This window comes from Elephas maximus, chromosome 1 (assembly GCF_024166365.1).
Source record: "Elephas maximus indicus isolate mEleMax1 chromosome 1, mEleMax1 primary haplotype, whole genome shotgun sequence".
NCBI lineage: Eukaryota > Metazoa > Chordata > Mammalia > Proboscidea > Elephantidae > Elephas > Elephas maximus.
Window position 1 is genome coordinate 186,749,894 of NC_064819.1, and position 19,599 is coordinate 186,769,492.

Here is a 19,599-nt window from a genome sequence, read left to right on the forward strand (position 1 = left end):
TTTTGTCTGAATAACCTCAAAATGATTTTGAAATCCTATAAACCCCATCACACATTTTAAAGTTATTGTCTAAAATTTATCATTACAACTTTAGTAGTTGCAAAGGATATTATTTCTGGCATATTGCAAGTATGGATATATTTAAAGAAAATTGTTAAAACACTTTTTAAAATGTGCACAATATAATCTGAGTATGTTTATGATTTGACCTTGCTGTCATCCAATTAAAATATATGAGCAAGTTCTTCTTTAACAATAATTTTACATTGTTCTTTCCCCCCTAAAACTTATATTTTCATTCTATTTCTCCCGCAAGATTATACCATACTTTTTAAAGTAGAAGCACCTAATGTTCAGGGTAAAAAAATCTCTATTATATTATTCCAACGATAAAATTGAAGCATGTACTTCTGAGCATAAAATATTTCATTGCTAATCAAAATATGAGGATCCCTGATGGCACAGTGGTTAAGTGCTAACCAAAAGGTGGTTGGAACCCACCAGCCTCTGCGGGAGAAAGGTGTGCCAATCTCCTTCAGTAAAGATTGATTCAATTCCAATTTTTCATTTTTTTTTAAAGATATAGATGCTTCAAACAACTTATTCACATACATAAAACAGAAAACCAACAACATCCAGTTTCTGTTGAGTCAATGCCAACTTTCTGCTGGCATAGCACACCTTACACAGAATGTCTGATTCATGGCATCCTTGGCTTTCAAGCCTCAGAATAAAAAAGCCCTAATTATGCCAGATGTGGGCACCAGCAGAGTGGGTGATAGTGGTGGTGTTTTATCTCTCACATCAGATTCTCTGCCAAAAGGTAAGAAATTTTTCCCCACAGGATTGAAAGTCCCCCTAAAATGTTAAAAGTAATGTATAGAATTGGACAAGATGACATCTTGATTACTGTAACTTGAGCTGAGAATAGACTAGTACCCGGAGATGAGTTGGATGAACATTTTAGGCTTTGCCCGTAACTTAAGATGCATAACCAGCCGCTAGATATCTTAAAGGGAATTTTTAGTCTCTGACATACATTTTACATGTATTTACGTGTATATAATATAATGCACGAGTGTGTATACATATATACCTACTCTTTACTTTTTTTTTTACTTATTGACTATTTCATTATCTGACATTTCACATTTACGACAATAGTAAAAAATCTACTGTCCAACTATTTTGCCCTTTAACAATGTATGTCTGGCAGTAATGTATGCTGAGGTGTGAGGTGAGAATATCATTGGCTCCGATGGTTAAGGTTGTGTGCCAGCTTGACTGGGCCATAATTCTCAGTGTTTGGGCAATTATGTAATGATGTAATTTGGAAGTTATGTAGTGATGTAGACAGACATCCTTCATTTTGTGGTCTAATGTGGATATTCTCCATTTTCACATAATGCTGATTTTCGTGTAACGACCTGGTCTTTGGAACTTAATCATGTCAATAAGTGAGGAGTGGGTGTATATGCATGTATATATGTGCATGCATATACATATGTGTGTATAAGGTACAAGAAAATGTGATATCTATATATAGATATCTATATCTATTTTTTTTATAGGTATCTGGCTGTGCGGGACAAAAGACCTATCTGCTCCCATACAAGAAACCCTATGGGGCGGTTCTACTCTGTCCTGTAGGGCCACTATAAGTTGGAATTGACTTGATGGCACGCAACAACAACAACAACATATATCTATATCTATAGTCTCTAAATATCACATTTTCCTCTCTTATGAATGTCAAGGGGATGTTGTTTAATAATGGATGTTTCCAATAGTTTTGATATTTGGAATTTTTTGTCCTCATTTATTTCTACAATTTCACTGATGCATAATTGAAACACATTAAAAATGCACATTTTGATTAGTTTTGATGTAGGCATATACCTGTGACGTCATCACTACCATCAAGATAACAAACATTTCCATAGCCTCCAAAAATTTCCTCATGCCCCTTAGTAAGTTATCATTACTTTTCTCCCCAATTCCAAGGCAGCCACTGACTTGCTTTTCATCTTCATAGATTAGTTTATGTTTACTAGAATTTTATATAAATGGAATCATGTATTATATATGTTTTTTTTTTTTAACTTGGCTTCTTTCACTCAGCATAATGATTTTTAGGCTTGCCCATGCTGTTTTGTGTATCAAGCCACCAGTGTTTCAAATACCAGCAAGGTACCTATGGCAGACAGATCTCAACCACTTTTCCAGACGAAGGCAGACTAGGAAGAAAGACCTGGTGATCTACTTCCAAAAATTAGACAGTGAAAACCCTGCGCATCACAGCAGAATATTTCCCAACACTCTGCTGGAAGACGAGCCCCTAAGCTGGAAGGCACTCAAATACACGGTGGCTGCAGCGTGGACTGGAGCGTACCAAGAATTGTAAACACTGTGGAGGACTGGGCAACGTTTGCTTCTGTTGGATGCGGGCTCGCAGTGAGTCAGAGCGGACTCAATAGCAACTAACAATTCTATTATACAGATATGCCGTAATTGGTTTACGAATTTGGGTTGTTTCCTTTTTTTACTTGGTGGCAACAGGTTAAGAAGCCCTGAATTTGTCAGCATAAAGTTGTTCACAGTGTTTTGTTATTCTTTTAATATACGTTGTACATTTGGTGATAACCCTTTTTTTCATTCCTAACGTTGGTGGTTAGTGCTCTCTTCCTTTTTATTTTTTAGATAAGTTGAACTAGAGATCAGTCAAACTACTGTATTTTGGCTTTCTATTTCATTGATTGCTGCTCGTCTTTACTGTTTTCTCCCTTTGGCTTCCTTTGGGATTACGTTGCACTTCCTTTTCTACTCTCTTAAGGTGGACATTTAGGTCATTAATTTTAGCTTAAAGATAAAAGATTATTTCTGATATAAGCATTTAAGGCTACACGTTTTCTCCTAAGCACTGCTTTAGCTACAGCCCATAGATTTTGACATACAGTATTTTCATCATTATTCAATTAAAAATATTTTCTAGTTTCCCTTCTGATTTTTTTCTTTGTTCCACAAATTATTAGAAATGTTATTACTACTGGGGTTTTTCTAGGTACCTTATTTTTTATTTCAATTCTGTAGTGATTACAGAATATACTTTGTATGATTTTGATCCTTTTAAATTTATTAAGATCTGTTTTATGGCCTGGCATTATGTTCTGTTTTGGTGAATATGCCATACGCTTTTAAAAGAATCTGTATTCTGCAGTTTTTGGTTAGCTGGTTCTATAAATTTCATAGTTGATGGCATTATTCATATTTTCTCTGTCTTTACAGTTTTTAAGTTGTTCGTTCAGGTTACTGTGAGAGAACCATTGAAATCTCCTGTGATATTTGTAGTATTGTCTATTTCTCCATTTCATTGTATTAATTTTAGCTTCATGTATTTTGACAATCTGCTGTTAGGCACAAATGTGTATTTTTTTATGTCTTCATGAATTTTTCTTTCTATGATGATATCTTTCTCATTATTTTTAATAATGTATTTGGTCTTAAAGTCTTTTTTATTTAGTATTAAAATATCCACTCAGTTTTATTGTGCTTACTGTTTGTATGGTACATTTTTTCTATCCATTTACTTGCAAATTATCTGTGTCTTTCTTTAAAGTGTACCTCTTTCAGGAAGCATAGAGTCATGCTTTTTTTTTTTTTCATCAACTAGATCAATTTCTGGAGCCCTGGTGGCACACTGGTTAAGCATTAAGACTGTTAACCAAAAGGTCGGCAGTTCGAATCTACCAGCCACTCTGTGGAAAACATATGGGGCAGTTCTACTCTGTCCTATAGTTCTATTCTGTCCAGAACTGACTCATCAGAAATGGGTTTGGTTTGATTAGTTTTTGTTTTTAGGTCAATTTCTGCCTTTGGAGAGATGGACAGAGAATAAATATTTAGTGCATAACATTTTAAAGAATATCAGCTTTATTGAGAAGTAATTTACATACCATAAATTTCATTCTTTTAAAGTATAAAACTCAGTGCTTTCTAATGTATTCACAACATTGTGTAACCATCACCATCTAATTTCAGAATATTTTCATCACACAAAAAGAAACCCTGTACGTATTAGCAGTCACTCCCATCCCCACCTGCTCCTAGACCTTAGTAACCACTAATTACTTTCTGTTTCTATGACTTTTCCTATTCTGGACATTTCATATGAATATAATCATACAGTATGTGGCCATTTGTGACTGGCTTCTTTTACTCACCATAATGTTTTCAATGTTCATTCATGTTGAGGTTTATTTCTTTTTATTGATGAGTAATATTCCATTGTGTGGATACGTTGTTGTCGTTGGTAAGTATTGTGGAGTTTGTTTCGACTCACAGCGACGGTACAGGACAGAGAAGAACTGCTCTATCGGGTTTCCAAGGAGCGACTGGTGGATTCGAACTGCCTACCTTTTGGTTAGGAGCTGAGCTTTTAACCAGTGTACAACTAGGGCTCCTGTATTGACATACCACATTTTATTCATCTGTTAATCAGTTGATGGACATTCGAGTAGTTTCCTTGTTTTTTGTCTATCATGAATAATGGAGCCCTGGTGGCACAGTGGTTAAGAGCTCAGGCTGCTAACCAAAAGGTCAGCGGTTCGAATCCACCAACAGCTCCTTGGAAACCCTATAGAGCAGTTCTACTCTGTCCTGTAGGGTTGCTATGAGTCAGAATCAACTTGATGGCAAGGGGTTTGGATTTTTGGTATCATGAATAATACTGCTCTGTATATTTGTGTACAGGTCTTAGTGTGGACATACGTTTCCATTTCTCCCGGGTATATAACTAGGGGTAGAATTGCTGGGTATTGTTCACATAGTAACTCTATGTTTAACATTTTGAGGAACGGCCAAACTGTTTCCAAAGTGTTTGAATATTTTTAATATCCTACCATCACTGTATAAGAATTCAGTTCAAAAATTTCCATTTGATTATTTTTATAGTATGTATTCCTTTAAGAATGCCTATCATTTCATTCATGCTATTTGCTAATTCCTAGAACATAGTAATGATAGCTGCTCTAAACTCTCTTTCTGATAATATCAACCCTTGGGTCATTTTGGGAATAGCATCTGTTTATTGACTTCCACATTTTCCTGGTTCTTGACGTATTGAGTAATTTTGGATTTTATCATAGACAATATAAACATTATGCTGTCCAGACTCTGGGTCTAGTTACAGTCTTCTGGAGAATGTTGATGTTTACAGGCAAACAACTTGCTTAGACTAAGATCACGTGGGCAGTGGTTCAAATCTCAGTTTACTTCTCAAAGGCTTTACTTTGCTAGTTTGGATCTGTCCTAGACACTCATAGATGAGAGGTAAGTCTGGAAAATGTGTTCACAGATTTAGGGAATCCCCTTTTCCAACTCTCAATGCTCTGGGATTCCCTCCTTCCCTACTCGCTAGCCTACAAGGTGTATTTTCCTGGCTTCTCTGGCCAGAAATATGGGGCTCCCTGAAAGTTTTGTGACCATTGCCACTGCCAAGCCACTTTATGACCCTTGGGGCAAAGCTGTGGCAAGGGAGAGGAGAAGGGAAATATCTCTCACTCTCTCTCTCAAGTTTTGAGTCCTCTCTGCAATCTTCTTGCTGGTTTTCACTCTGTAGAATCCTCAGTAGTTGTTTTCAGAGCCCTCTAGTAGTTGGCAACTGTAATGGATTGAATTGTGTCCCCCCAAAATATGTGCCAACTTGGTTAGGCCATGTGTGGTTGTCCTCCATTTTGTGATTTTCCTATGTGGCATAATTTCTGTCTGTGGTTAAAGAAGATTAGGGTGGGATGTAACATCCTTGCTCAGGCCACATCCCTGATCCACTGCAAAGGCAGTTTCCTGGGGGTGTGGCCTGAACCACCTTTTATCTTACAAGAAATAAAAGGAAAAGGAAGTGAGCGGAGAGTTGGGGACCTCATGCCACAGGGACAGCAGCACTGGGAGTAGGATGAGTCCTTTGGACCTGGGGTTCCTGTGCTGGAACCTCCCTCTAGAGCCGGTGGAGAGAGAGGGCCTTCCCCTGGAGCTGACGCCCTGAATTTGGACTTACAGCCTAGTAGACAGTAAGAGAATAGATTTCTCTTTGTTAAAGCCATCCACTTGTGGTATTTCTGTTATAGCAGTGCTGGATGACTAAGACAGCAACGGAGTTTTAAGCTGGTACCAGAACAACCCCTTTCCCATAATGCTTTTAATGAGGATAACAATATTCTCAGTAAGGAGTGTTTGTAAAGAAAAGTTTGGGGTTCAGCTACAGGAATAACTGTGTTGTTGTCTTCTTTGCTTTTCACTTCTTTTCTGATTATTTCTCTAACCTTATGCTGGCTCCTCTCCCTTCAAGATACAAGGTACCGTCATGTTTATGGCTATCTTTTTAGTGTCTGCTATTAATATCTTTTCCCAGCCAGTTCTCATGTCTTTCTTAGTGTTTTCTCAGCTCTGTTAAAAATCACATTTTCTCAGAAATCTATTTTAACTTAGTTATCAGGGGAAATCCACTTGATAAACTAACTCTTTATAAGGTGCCATTGTCTGATAACAGTTATCTGTTCAGTCAGTATTCCACCCCTGGCTTTATGTATTCTTTTAGATGGAAAATTTGGATTATTATCTTCTCTTACCTCTAATAGTAAGATTTTAAACTTCAATATCAGGCACTTAAGGAGATAGTTTTAAGGACAAAGAAGAATCTTCCTCAATTCAGCAGGAACATTTTACCTAAATATGAGGATAATCATGATTAGATATTATGTGGTAATTCTTATATTCACATCTTATAAGAAGGACCTGTATGATAATTAAAAAAAATCTTATTAGTAATAAAAATAAATGTATATTTTATTAATGGTTAAGACTTTTTACTCTAATTTTTGTATTCAGCAATACAAAAAATAGGAATCTCTCAGGAACAGCTAGGATTATCTTTTTATTATTTCTTTCATCATGACCTTTAAAGTGTCATTAAATACTTCTACTAAATGAAAGGAAGCTGGTAAATATAAGGAACTGTGAAAAATAGATGGCTTAAATATAAGTTTAAAAATTCTAAAAATTATGCAGATCTATTTTTCGACCTTTATCCCCCAAGCCATACACGCCTGTCTCTGAGAAATTTCTAGAATGTAAATCTAGTTTTACAGTTATAGTTATAGGTTATCTTTTTCTTACTGCCTAGAGTAAAGTATGAATATATTGGCCATTAGCATAGCATTCAGGCAATATAATTAACAGATCCTTAAAATTTAGCTCAGGTATCACTCACTCTATAAAGTTCTCCCTGATTCTCCCCACCCCCTCAAAAAAGAATCAAGCTCTTCACTGCGTATAAATCTAAAAAAAAATTATCATATCGTATTTTAACTGTTTGCTTGTCAGTCTCCCCCACTGGACTATGGGAGCCTTCAAGTCAGAATCTCTGTTTTACTCAATTTTTGCTTCTTCAGAGTCATAGTTAATCTTCATTTAGTGTTTATCCAAAGGAAACATGGAAAAAAAGGGATAGAAAGAAGATGGATAGCACCAGGGTTGTTATGGTCTGGAGTGGGCTAGGCATGGGACATCCAGTTGTCAGACATTCAAGTGAGTGGTAACAAAGTAAAGATTGAAAATCCAGAGCCTAGAGTTCTTATCATGTGGATAAGAGAAGCCAGTGAGTTTGTGTTTGCTCTGGGAGGTTTGTGTTTATTAAGGAGGTAAACAATTCAACGAATCAACAAGAGAGACAAGGTGGGCAAAGAGAGAATGAGTGAGCCAGGCACCCACCACAGGAAACTATAGCCCTGAGGAAATTCTGATTTCAAGGGAATTCTGACACAGTGGCTGAGGGGACAGAACAATGGCTATCAGTTTCATTTTCTGGTTCTGTCTTTAAAAATAGACTTTGAGATTTCATTTTCATCCCTAGTTTTGGGTTATTTGGAAGATTCTCTGGGGACAGTGAATTACTTGAAACAGCAAAGCACTTATTCAGTGTCCAGTGTGTGCAGACAACTATGCAAGGTGCTGTGCGCAATGCTAGAAAAAAGCTCAATGAACAAAAAAATCTGCTTTAGGCAAAAGCAATGACCTCTCTGTGTGTGTGACTTCAAGTGGGCTGAAGTAATGTGCTTCAAGCTTGGCCTGGCAGGAATCCATGTTGTGGAAAAGCTTAAATAATAAAAGAATATATTGGAGGAAAATTCAACAAAGACTTGAAAATCAATTAAGGTTTAGAGGTTAGGGTAGGCAAAGCATTTTCCCCCTGTGGTTTATACTTTTTTGCTTTTCTCCAGCAAGATATGGGGCTAGATCTACCATATGGTAAATAGAAATTTATTAACCCCATTTGAGAAACTAGTTATTCAATAGCTCAGTTCAATAAACCTCTTTAAATGCCTTCCATGTGTCCAGTATTATGCCAAATGTAGTGGAGGATAAAAGACAATTCTTGGCATTATCTTGCCTTTGAAAGTTTATTGAGTGAGATGACAAATGAAACAGTGTGAAAAAATAATAAGGTTTTCAACAAAAATCTTAAATGAATTTAACAAAAAGCCAACAAAAGCACCGATGTATGTAATTACCCCTTGCTTTCTCAGATTATACCAGTCATAGGGAAAATCAAGGACTTGGATGACCATTGCTATGGCTTTTGAATCCAAGCCCCTACTTGGTTTTGTTCCTGTTCTCTGAGATTCTTTTCCCTCTCCTGGGTTCAGGGGATTCTTAGGTAATTTGGTACCATTATCTTGGCTTTTATGTTTGTTCTTGGCTGTGGCTACCCAAGTGCTGGTACTCTGGGCATTCCCAGGGAGGGCTGGGCCTCCCACCCTTTCATGGGCAATAGGAGAGGAATAGAGCAGCCTGTAAGCACAGAATGGGTGAATTTGGAGCAGGTGGAGTGGGCACAGTGAAGAAGCAAAGCTTTTCAGCTTATATAGTATTGTTATAATTCACTTTACTTCTCTCAAGGTTGAGGAGAAAATTTTTTTGTCCAGTAATGACAGCTCTATGACCAACCTTAGATAGTCTTGTCTTAGATGACCACAGCTGTTGATGTTTCAGTTTCACAGCAAGTGGTGTCAAATAACTTAGAACACATTTTCCAGGGGTGCTTTACTAGACCTTTAACTGCAAGGAACAAAACCCACTCAAGCTCTCTGCTTAGCCTTGGTCGCGACTCCCACCTTCCCTGCCCTGTCTGTTGTTGTCTGAGTGAATTTAAACAGTCAAGTTAAATCAAGCTGAGTAATCATGGCAGAAGGTGGATTCAATCCATGTGAATGTGTTTGCTCTCATGAATGTGCGATAAGAAGGCTAATCAATTCATTGAGGCAGTCCCAGTCCTACTGCACAGACACAGAATATCCTCAGGAATTACCAGGACTGTCTGGTGATAATGGTGTAGTATTACCATGATCTTGATGGCCTGGAAGATTATTGCAGTGATCTTGTTCTTACTGAGACCTCCTAATCTAAGAGGATCCAAAATTACCTGGAGAACCAACCAGTCCTCATAATGGACAAGATCCTGTGGACTAAGTTTGTGATACCATACCTGCTGCCGTTGAGTCAATTCTGACTCATAGCGACCCTAAAGGATAGAGTAGAACTGCCCCATAGAGTTTCCAAGGAGTGCCTGTGGATTTGAACTGCTGACCTTTTGGTTAGCAGCCGTAGCACTTAACCACTATGCCACCGGGGTTTCCAACTTTCTGATATGGGAAGCGAAATTAGCTAAACACTTTGTACAACCAAAAGAAAAAAGATGACTGGAGTATTCTTAACCCCATTAGAACTGCTTTTCCTTTTGCATTTGCAGTATGGGATGGTATTGTTTTCATGAGCTTCTAGAAATTTCACTTGCAAGCTCATTTTTTGCTTCCTGTGTTACCGGCATTTCTGTTTACAGTATTTTTGAGTAAATGATACTAAAAAAAGTTACATGAGGCTTTTTTTTGGTTGTCCTAAACATTCCACTCATTCTATTTAACTATGATCATAATTTTTGTGATGATTTCTGGTCTGAGTGAAGGAAATTTGAGATCTCTGCATTTAAATATTTTAAATGGTTTTATAGGCTTTAAAATTGCTTTTTTGCATAAGATATTTATAAAGTTATTTGGGTTTGTCTGAGATTACGTGAAAGAAAATTAGAACCACATCGTATTTGTATTTACCATGATGGTTCACTTGTGGATGGCTGTTTTCTCTTGTTCTTGGGACCATAGCAGCCTTTTGAATATTTTACAGGTTTTAGCTGAAAACTGTATCATCCACCACGACTGGCTTATGTGACTAGAATTGGAGAAAAGAAAAAATGAAATGGTTGCTTATTAAGTTTTTTACTCCCATTAAAAAATGTCTAATGTTAAGAAAACTTGAAATAAACATGATTGAGCAATATGGTAGATATTTAGCAGTCCATTATATGATACTTGTAATCCATTGTACACTAGCCTTACAAAGGGTCATGAAAGCAGGAGAGAAATTAACTCTTTCTGCCTTTGCCAGGTATAATCTATACAGTAATAATTTAAACTATAATTTATTGTTAAAAGTATACCTCTTAGGAACTTTCTTTTCTGCTCTTACACTTCCCTGTTAGAATGAAACTCTCTTAAAGCTATATTGGGGGCTTGTTTGGTTACTGATATTTGAATGCATATTACTTACTTACAGGCAGTCCCCAGGTCACAAATGAGGTCTGTTCCTAAGTCTGTCTTCAAATTGAATTTGTGGGTCAGTCAGAACAGGTACATGTGGTTCTTATTTGGCGCCAGTTAGTCAAATGTTTGCCTTAGTATACAGTATATATTTTACCTTTCTGTGCATATAAAACACTTAAGAAACACATCCAAACCATGCAATGTTTTCACGAGTGTCACAAAGTAAGCAAGTGCATGCGTTTGTTATCACAAACCATTGTATTTAACTCAGATTTTTAAAATAATATGGCAGTTCTTTCTTAAGTATGAGTTGTCTGTAAGTCAGACATTCATAACCCGGGACTGCCTGCACTCTATTTTTTTATTTGAAGAAAAAAAAAAATTAAGTCCTTTTTTATCATTCTGACTTTTAAAAAATTTTAGTGAATTCAAGGATCTTTTTCTTACCCAATATCTCATCCCTGTCTTCGAAATGGGATGGATTTGGACAGGGAGGAGTGTTAATATAAGCAAAGTTTTGAAATGTAAGAAAAGTAAAAGGTTGCACTGTTTTGCTCAGTTTGAAAAAACTGAATACAAATGGCATAAAAAATGTCTACATGACCTATGTGGTTATGGAATTTTTTCCTAGCAAGTGATTGCAGGTTACTTATGTGGGCTAGAAGGTATTTTGCTATTAATGGCAAGGTTTCTTTCCCCCAGATCAGTCTAGTCTATTTTCATTGTATAAAGAAAATTAGATCTGAGAAATTACTTGTATGAATTGCATAAACTTCTCTGTATCACTGCACTTTTAATAGAATCTCTGACATACTCATGGAATATGTATATATATACATTTCCTTCACTATGATCACACAGGCCATCAGGGTGTTATTTCATTACATAACCCAATATTGACTGCTTCATTCCTCCTTGTGTATCTTGGCTTTGTGCTCAACTTTTTGAAATAATACGACCAATTCTTAATTACTTGTGCTAATAGAGTAGTAACATAACACAGGTATGTCAGATCCTGGATAAATGAACACCATAGAATAAGGGTTTTTCCTCTTGCTGTGGCCTACTGGAAACCTTCCCAGCTCTATAGCTGGTAATATATTTAAGGTAGAAAGGGCAGGAACAGCATAAAACGGAGCTCAGTTCCAATAGCATTCCATTTTCCTGCCTCTGCCCCCTGAACTTTGAAGCCTTACCCTTATACCCTGGCAATCTGTCTTCTAAGCTGCTAGAAAGCCAAGCTCTGGCAGAGATACTGATGTATATATAGTGAATCTATAGCTCACAAATAACTGAGAATCGGCTTTGGGTTAAGAAATGGGCATTACATGGAAACAGAATGTCTGGTGTTAGCTACAGACCTGAGAATCTGGATTCTTATTCCTCTGTTTCCGTCACATAAACTTAATTGACGTTATATCTAGGATTTTAGCCTTATTTCCACATGAACCTACTTGCTTAGTAAGAAAAGTTCTTATCACAGTGAAATATTTGGTCTTATTTTTTCGCTCATAAAACTTCTCTGCATTCCTGAAAGACAGCGCAGTGCACGTAAAGCAGTCTTGTTAACCTAACTAGTAATTTACATTATTCTATTTAATTCTTAAAACTTCTACCTGTGGCCTTATTATTGAGCACATTATTAAATCATTACTCGGCTTATAAACATTCACCTGAACCATGGCTACAATCCTTTTAAAATAATACAGAAAAAAAAAGAAAGATAAAACTCCACACTGTAATTATCTGTGGCTCTTAAACATTCCACAAATGCCATTAAGAGCTTATTTTGTTTTAGAGTTAACATTGGAAATGTTTATAGTAAAAGATGTTATCATGTAGCTATCCAACCACTATCCCATGGTCAGCAAATCATATTTTGGAACTTGCAGAGATTTTCTGAAGTAACTATTGAGTGCAGCTATTCTGTGGTTACTTCAGGTGTCTTTGTGGTATGTGATGTGAAAGCACTTATGGAATTATAGATATCTTACATTTTCGAAAGAACCGTGGAAGTCTGTCACTCAGAATGAAAGCCTGTCACTTGCAATGCACATGTGCTAAAATTTGATCAGCTCAGCTAAAGACACAAAACAGCAACCTGAAGAAGGAAAAATAAGGAGAGTTTACAGTTAATGATTAACTTTTCGTTGCTGCAATAGTAGGTTTAGACTAATATTTCTAAATGAAAAATCGTATGTATTTGTTACCATGCCTGATGACTACTTTGTTAAAAGCAAAAGTGGTCATGTGATATGCTAAATATTAATTGCTGTTTTTAAATGTTTAAATCATGCCAAACAAGTCATGTCTGTGCCATCCAGTGTTTATTATTAATCTCTCCTGATTACTTACATTGGACCAAAGGGCTTGTACTATGTGCTTTTTATTAATGAATAAATAGAAAACGTTAGTAACAAAAACAAGAAACCCACTCAAACTAACTCAGTGAAAGGATTTTTATTTACTGTAATAAATGTGGAAACAAACTGGGCCTTGTGAGCATAGATGTGGAAAGTGGAACACCTTTGGGAATGGAGACAGCTACTCTGTCTGTCTCTGGGACCACAGAGTTGCTGGCTTTTGTTTCCCTTGGCATATCTGCTCTATTCTCTTGTTTCCCTGTGCAGTTTTGTTTTCTATGACTTAAACATTAGTGCACACATGGTCAAAAATGTAACCCCAGCCCAACTTTGGATGACCTCTTAATGGGATCTCCTACTATTTGACTAGCTCTTAGTTCAAAATCTTAGAGAAGGAGCTATCTTGAGACTGGTGGCCGTATATTATCTAACCACATGTGGCCATAGGGGCAGGGTCATATGGTAAAAACGTAGTCACATAAGCCCACCCATACACTAGTTGCTTTGCTGTAACAAATAAGATGATATGGACTGGGCAATAATCCCCAAATCTGCCTCCAAAAGTACATTGAGTGACCCTCGCCCATGTAGCATTCCTCCTTGCCAAAATCAAATCACTTTCTTAGCTCTTTCTAGAACAGGATGACACAGTGCTTTCCTGGATTCCAGAGTTTGAGGGTTCTCTTTCTGGTCGAGGACCCCAGATAGCTAACTGTCAAATCACAAAGTTACCTTTTGTGTTTCCTTAAAGAAGTCTTAATGGAAATAGATCTTCACGTAAAAGGAGTCCTGGTGACCTGCCTGAATATTCCCAGGTTCCAGAATCAAATCAGCTCATGCTGATTGGTCACCAGTGTAACCCTGGTCACACTGAACAAGTATCATGTGTTGTTTAAAGAGGGGAAGAGAACTATATGGCCAAGTTGATATAGGAAAGGATTATTAGTGCAGAAGAGTCTCTTCTTTAATTTTTTCCCTGTAAGTCTTAAGGAAAGTCAACTGTTGGAACCAAATTAATATTTATCTTGGAGCTTGGGGAGAAACGTCAATTTAATTCATTAAATGACCATTTCCTATTCGTATACTATGAAATCAATACTATGTTAGGCCTGTGACAATGGAAATGATGTTACTTGATTGATAATTGGCCTCTTTCTACGTAGGATTAGGAATCCCTGGGTACTGCAAATCGTTAATGCCCTTGGCTGCTAACCAAAAGGTAGACGATTTGAGTCCACATGGAGGTAACTCAGAAGAAAGGCCTGGTGATCTATATCAGAAAAATCAGCCATTGAAAACTCTGTGGAGCACAGTTGTACTCTGACACCCATGCGGTTACCATGAGTTGGAATAGGCTCAATGGCAACTGGTAACGGGTATGTAGAATTGGCTATATAATTTGTGGGACCGCGTGAAAAATAAACATGCAAAACCCCTTGTTGAAAACTTATTAAGAATTTCAAGATGGTGACAGCAGAGTATTAAACCAAGTATAGGGCCCTTCTAAGCATGGGAACCTATGTGGCTGCACAGGCCTCATGTCCATGAAGCTGGCCCTGGCTGTGTGAACATGGTCAGTGCACTTCTAACTCTCTGCCTCAATATTTCATGAGGAAAAAGAAGAGAAACTTAATTTTCTTCCTATAGAGTAGGTATATGAGGCCAATTCTGGTCTTTCTTTGGATTGTTATTGTGCCACAAGAAAAATCTCACATTTTGTGATGATATAATTAGTTAATTATAAAATGATTACCTGTGACTATTACCTGTAATAATTTTCAAGTTAAATCTCACCCTTTCTCTTGTTTTCTTGCTATCGTTTAAAACATTGAGATGGTGCGTTTATCTACTCCTTTACAGTAGATTATGCATACAGTTACTTTTGGTTTAATTTGTATCCTGGATTATAATAGCCTACAAAGTAGCACCTCAATACATTTTCGTTGAGGAAGACAATCGGATGATTGTATTTCCAAGGGATACAGTGATTTATAATGCCGAAAATTTTGAATTGCAAGTTTTTATTATGCAAAGTCAGAGGGAAGCGGCTTATCTTGATGGGAAAATGGCAGTTTTCTATGGATAATGTACCTTAAAATAATTTAAGTAATAAGTTTCATGTTAGGATTTTCATTAACTCAAGCAGCATGTATTATAAAATACATCAGGCTGATATATTATAACAATTCTGGATTTTTTTTAAAAGAAAAAGTGCTAATATAAAACATTTAAATATAAATGTTTGTAAAAGAGGATAAAGGATCCTGAGAGCCGTTCATAAAAAATTACGAATTATCCTTCGTAGCATCAATGTGTGGTCTGAAATTCAGTCTATGATTTCGCTTCTGAATGGATCCATCTTCCCTCTATGCATTCTTCTTCCCACTGTGGTGCTCTTGTAAGCCTGGGCTCTGCTCTTTGCGTGACTCTTTTGACCATTTGCAGGTGTCACCGTGTCGGGGCAGGGAAGGCACTGTATCAGATGCAGGCAGCAAATGTGGCTCTGTGTAATTCAGGCCTGCTGTCCACAGGCTTGTTAGCCCTGCTTGGTTCCTGAACCAGTAGAAAAGCCTGATTGGCAATACGTCGAGGGCCCCTTTCCCACCAGTAGATATGATCTGTGAATAGTTTCTTGGCCTGCATTTATTGTCTAGTATATGACAAAGATTCAGTGTCCGGGTTAGCAGAGATCTGTATCCTCACCTGTCTTCCTTGCAATCCCATTATAAGTGTGACCAATCTACCCTACAGTCTTTCTGTCTAATGGGCTCTTGGCTTCTAGGTCCCACTCTAGTTCCTTGCTGGGACTAGAGCCCAGAGTTGGCTGAATCTGAACCTTATTTCCAAGCTCCTGCCAGTCTGTTCTTTCTGGGGTTGGACCTGGTTCCAGCATCCTTTAGAAAGACTTGGATAGACCTTCCTAATCTGACTCTGCTTCCTCCTTGACTGCACAGATTTTCCATTGATTAGACATTCTACTGCAAGCCTTCCCCTGCCTTAGAGTTAGATGTTTGCAACACTGCAATGTGCCCAGACTACTACAAGTTTTCTATGCTCCAGTGGACTATTGGTGTCTTCTCATAGTGACCCTACCTTACTGTTAGGTTCCCCTCAGCTCCTGCTCTGTGCTGGTCTTAATTGTCCCAGAATGTCATCAGGCCTTGGCTGAAATTTGGAACAGGAGCCAGGGAATTGATTGAGATCAATCATTAATTTCAGTGCCTTATCAAGGTATTTTGGATCTGATCTGAGTTGAACAGTTGTAGCTGAGTTGTTCTCCTTTTTTTATTGACAAATTGAAATAGATTCTATCTATTGGCAGGAAATTCTTAAGAGATAACAAAGAATGGAAAATACCATTATTTGAACACTTGTAGATTTACCTCTACCCCATTTGTTTTCAAGGATAAAAACCAAAGTGTGACTACTTTTAGCCACAGAGGCTGATCGACACTGCTTTCCAATGTAGTGGGTCCAGAGGACTAAGAAGTTCTAGAGCCAGCACAGGGTTTCTGTTCTTTCTTTGGTGACGTCAATTTGGAATTGGTTGTAGAGCTTCCTTCAGAACAATCAGGGACACCTGAATTTTCAGTTCCCATTTGACAACAACCTGACCACTGAGGAGCTTTTCTCATTTAGTTCCTTCTTCTCCAACTGAGCCTGCTCAGAACCAAAGTTCTTCCCTGGACAAAACTGACTGGTGATGAAGTGTGACAAAGTGTGCTTTCAGCACCTGCCACTTCCTATCTGGGTACTGATCCTTTTGCCCCTTTTACCCTAGGTCCCCTCTTCCATATCAAAGCCTACTCTTAGGCTCTACACGGGAAACAGCAGAACACTTTCATTATAAAATGTAAATAAATAATATCTAGCTATCATCCTTCTGGAGTCTCTGGGTGGCACTAATATCTGAACAATCAGCTACTAACCAAAATGTTGGCAGTTTGAATTCACCCAGAGATGCCTTTGGGGAAAGGCCTGGCAATCTGCTTCTGAAAGATCACAGCCATGATAACACTATGCAGCACAGTTCTACTCTGAAACATATGGGGTTACTATGAATTGGAATTGACTCGATAGCAGCTGGTTTGGTTTTGGTTTTATTTTCCTTCTGATTTTTATACACACACACGGTTGTGTGTGTGTGTGTGTGTGATATATACTGTTATAAAATATCTTATTATATAATCTATATGCATCACACAAACAAAAAGAATATAATTTTTTAAGATTAATTACATAAGCAAAATGACCATTAGAATCAGGTTAATAAATCAAAACCTAAGTAATGAGGATGAAAAAAAACTGAAGACACGGGGAGAAAATTTGGCCAAAAACAAAGTAAGAACACCATGTAGAGTTGAGAATTAATTTTTCTCTCTAAGTTTTCTGACGTCCAAGACCAAAATAACAACATAATCAGGTTCATGGCTCCTATTTTGTCTTTGATCAAAGGAAACACAGACTCTCAAAAGGAGCAATAAAATATGTATAATCTCCACACTGTGAGAAGAATTTGTTTCATGGACACTCTTATATAAAGATTAATGAATATCCATCTGTCTATAAACATATTTATATTTATGTATAAACTTATATATGTGTATTTATAGTCCTATAATTATAAAATTTTTATTAAGGAAAAATTTTTTATTCCAAAAGGAGTATGAAGAGTATTTAGGTGGTATGGTATGGGCAGTGTTCTCTGATTTCCCCATATCATACCACCAACACTGCCTTTGGAGCTACCACGTCCTCAGCAGTAGGTAGAGTGCCCTTCACTAAGTAGAAAGAACATCCCATAATGCTACCATTTGGGCAGAGCTCCTAGGGGTTTTAGGACATGTGTAGTTCTGGAACTATACAAATAGTGCAGTTACCCTTCAGGTCATGAAATTACCCTCTAGTAAATTCAGCCTTGCTTTGAGTGTTAGGTAGGAACAAATCATTGTTCACTGATATTTGTCGTTGATATCGATATTATCTTTTCAGTGTTGACTTTGTACTTCAGCCTGGCTCTGGAAGCCATACTAGCTGCCGTAATACATTGTACAGATATATTTTCTACTCCGGTTTAGTGACCTAACCAAATAGGCTTTCTATGGATTAAGAGTGACAAGTTAATCTCAGCAACTTTAAAATTATTTTCTGCTTGCTGCTTCCTTAGAAGATATAAATACCTCGACTGTTTGGGGATTTCTTTGTTTATAGTTCTTTTATTCTTCCACTACTAAGTAAAATGCCATTAATAGGATTGATTTTTTGTTAGAACACATTTTAATCTGTAGGGACACAAATGCCCCTATTAGAAAAAGAGAAACATATCCATTTACTACAGTCCAGGGGTACATGAAAATGAAGAAAATGGGGGAATGACCCATTCACTTTCTCTCCAAAAGGCAATAGAATGCTAATATTGAAAGGAGTGTCAACTAATACGTAAATAAAAATTAATATTATCCCACCTATATTTCTTTCAAGTTTGTCTATGTATATATATGCATATGTATATGTATGTATGTGAGTATATATATATATCTGTGAAAAATTAGATAAAGGTAATCAGCCATAGTGTAAGCATTCAAAGAACCTAGATTTCTAGCAGTATTTAGCTTGGGAAAGAAATGGCTTAGCAGTGGGTACTGACCTTCCCTTGCTCCTGGGGCATTTAAGCTACTGCACACACACATATGAACAGGCAGTTTTGAAAAACCAGAGTTATGACCATTAGTGATTGCTTCTCTTGGAAATTCTTTCAGATTATCTTCTGCATTCTTTCCAGATCTATCCATCTCTAGACTTATGTTCCTGGATCTGTGGTAACCCCTGGCTTTACCAGTCTGTTCCTGATACTTGCCTCAGGGCGCTCTTGTTTTGATGATTGTTTCAGATAACCGAATTTCATCCTTCCACCTCTGTCAATATTTTGTTATTTACCTGTTTCGTTTATTACACCAGTAAGCTATCTCATCTTTTTACCTTTTTCCAGCTGGGGTAGTCCTACCTGGCTTTCTTTGTTGGACAACTAGAGGAAGTTTAAGAAACATCCCTACCGTACATTGCGTTGGGTCATTCTTGTCTTCATATTAGGTCTCCTATGTAGATGAAATATATAGGTTCCTAAAGATTTCAGAGCCTCTTTTGATGCTTGACATTTCTTAAAAGGGAAATTGAACAGGGAATGGTACCGTTCATCACATAATTAGATACAAACCGTAAGTGGCAAATACTTCAGGGAGATATTATATACGGGGTTAAATTCATCCTAACTTGTACGTAACTGATATCTAATGTTTTTCCTAGTTGTGTGGGTAATGATGACTTGGGGCAGGGAGACAGAAAACAAGGGCACTGAATGTCTTTAGAGGAAATCTGAGGGCAAAATAAAGAAAGTTATTTGGTATGGTGGAGTAGGGGAAGAGGTGAACCTAGAGGCTGGGAAATTTCACAAATTTTACCTGCTTCAAAATGATACCTGAAGTTAGCTCTGCATAAAATTAAAATGATTTTTGGCTTGCCCTTCTAATTCCTTGAGAGAAAAAATTGGAAGTTGATTGTAGTGCAAATTTGGGAAAAAGCACTAAAGG

At 37.2% G+C, this 19,599-nt stretch overlaps 1 pseudogene; it reads left to right on the top strand.

The window, feature by feature from the left end:
• The first annotated feature begins 9,234 nt into the window (after nucleotides 1-9,234).
• LOC126070171 (small integral membrane protein 14-like) lies at nucleotides 9,235-9,522 on the top strand (annotated as a pseudogene).
• The last annotated feature ends 10,077 nt before the right edge of the window (nucleotides 9,523-19,599 follow it).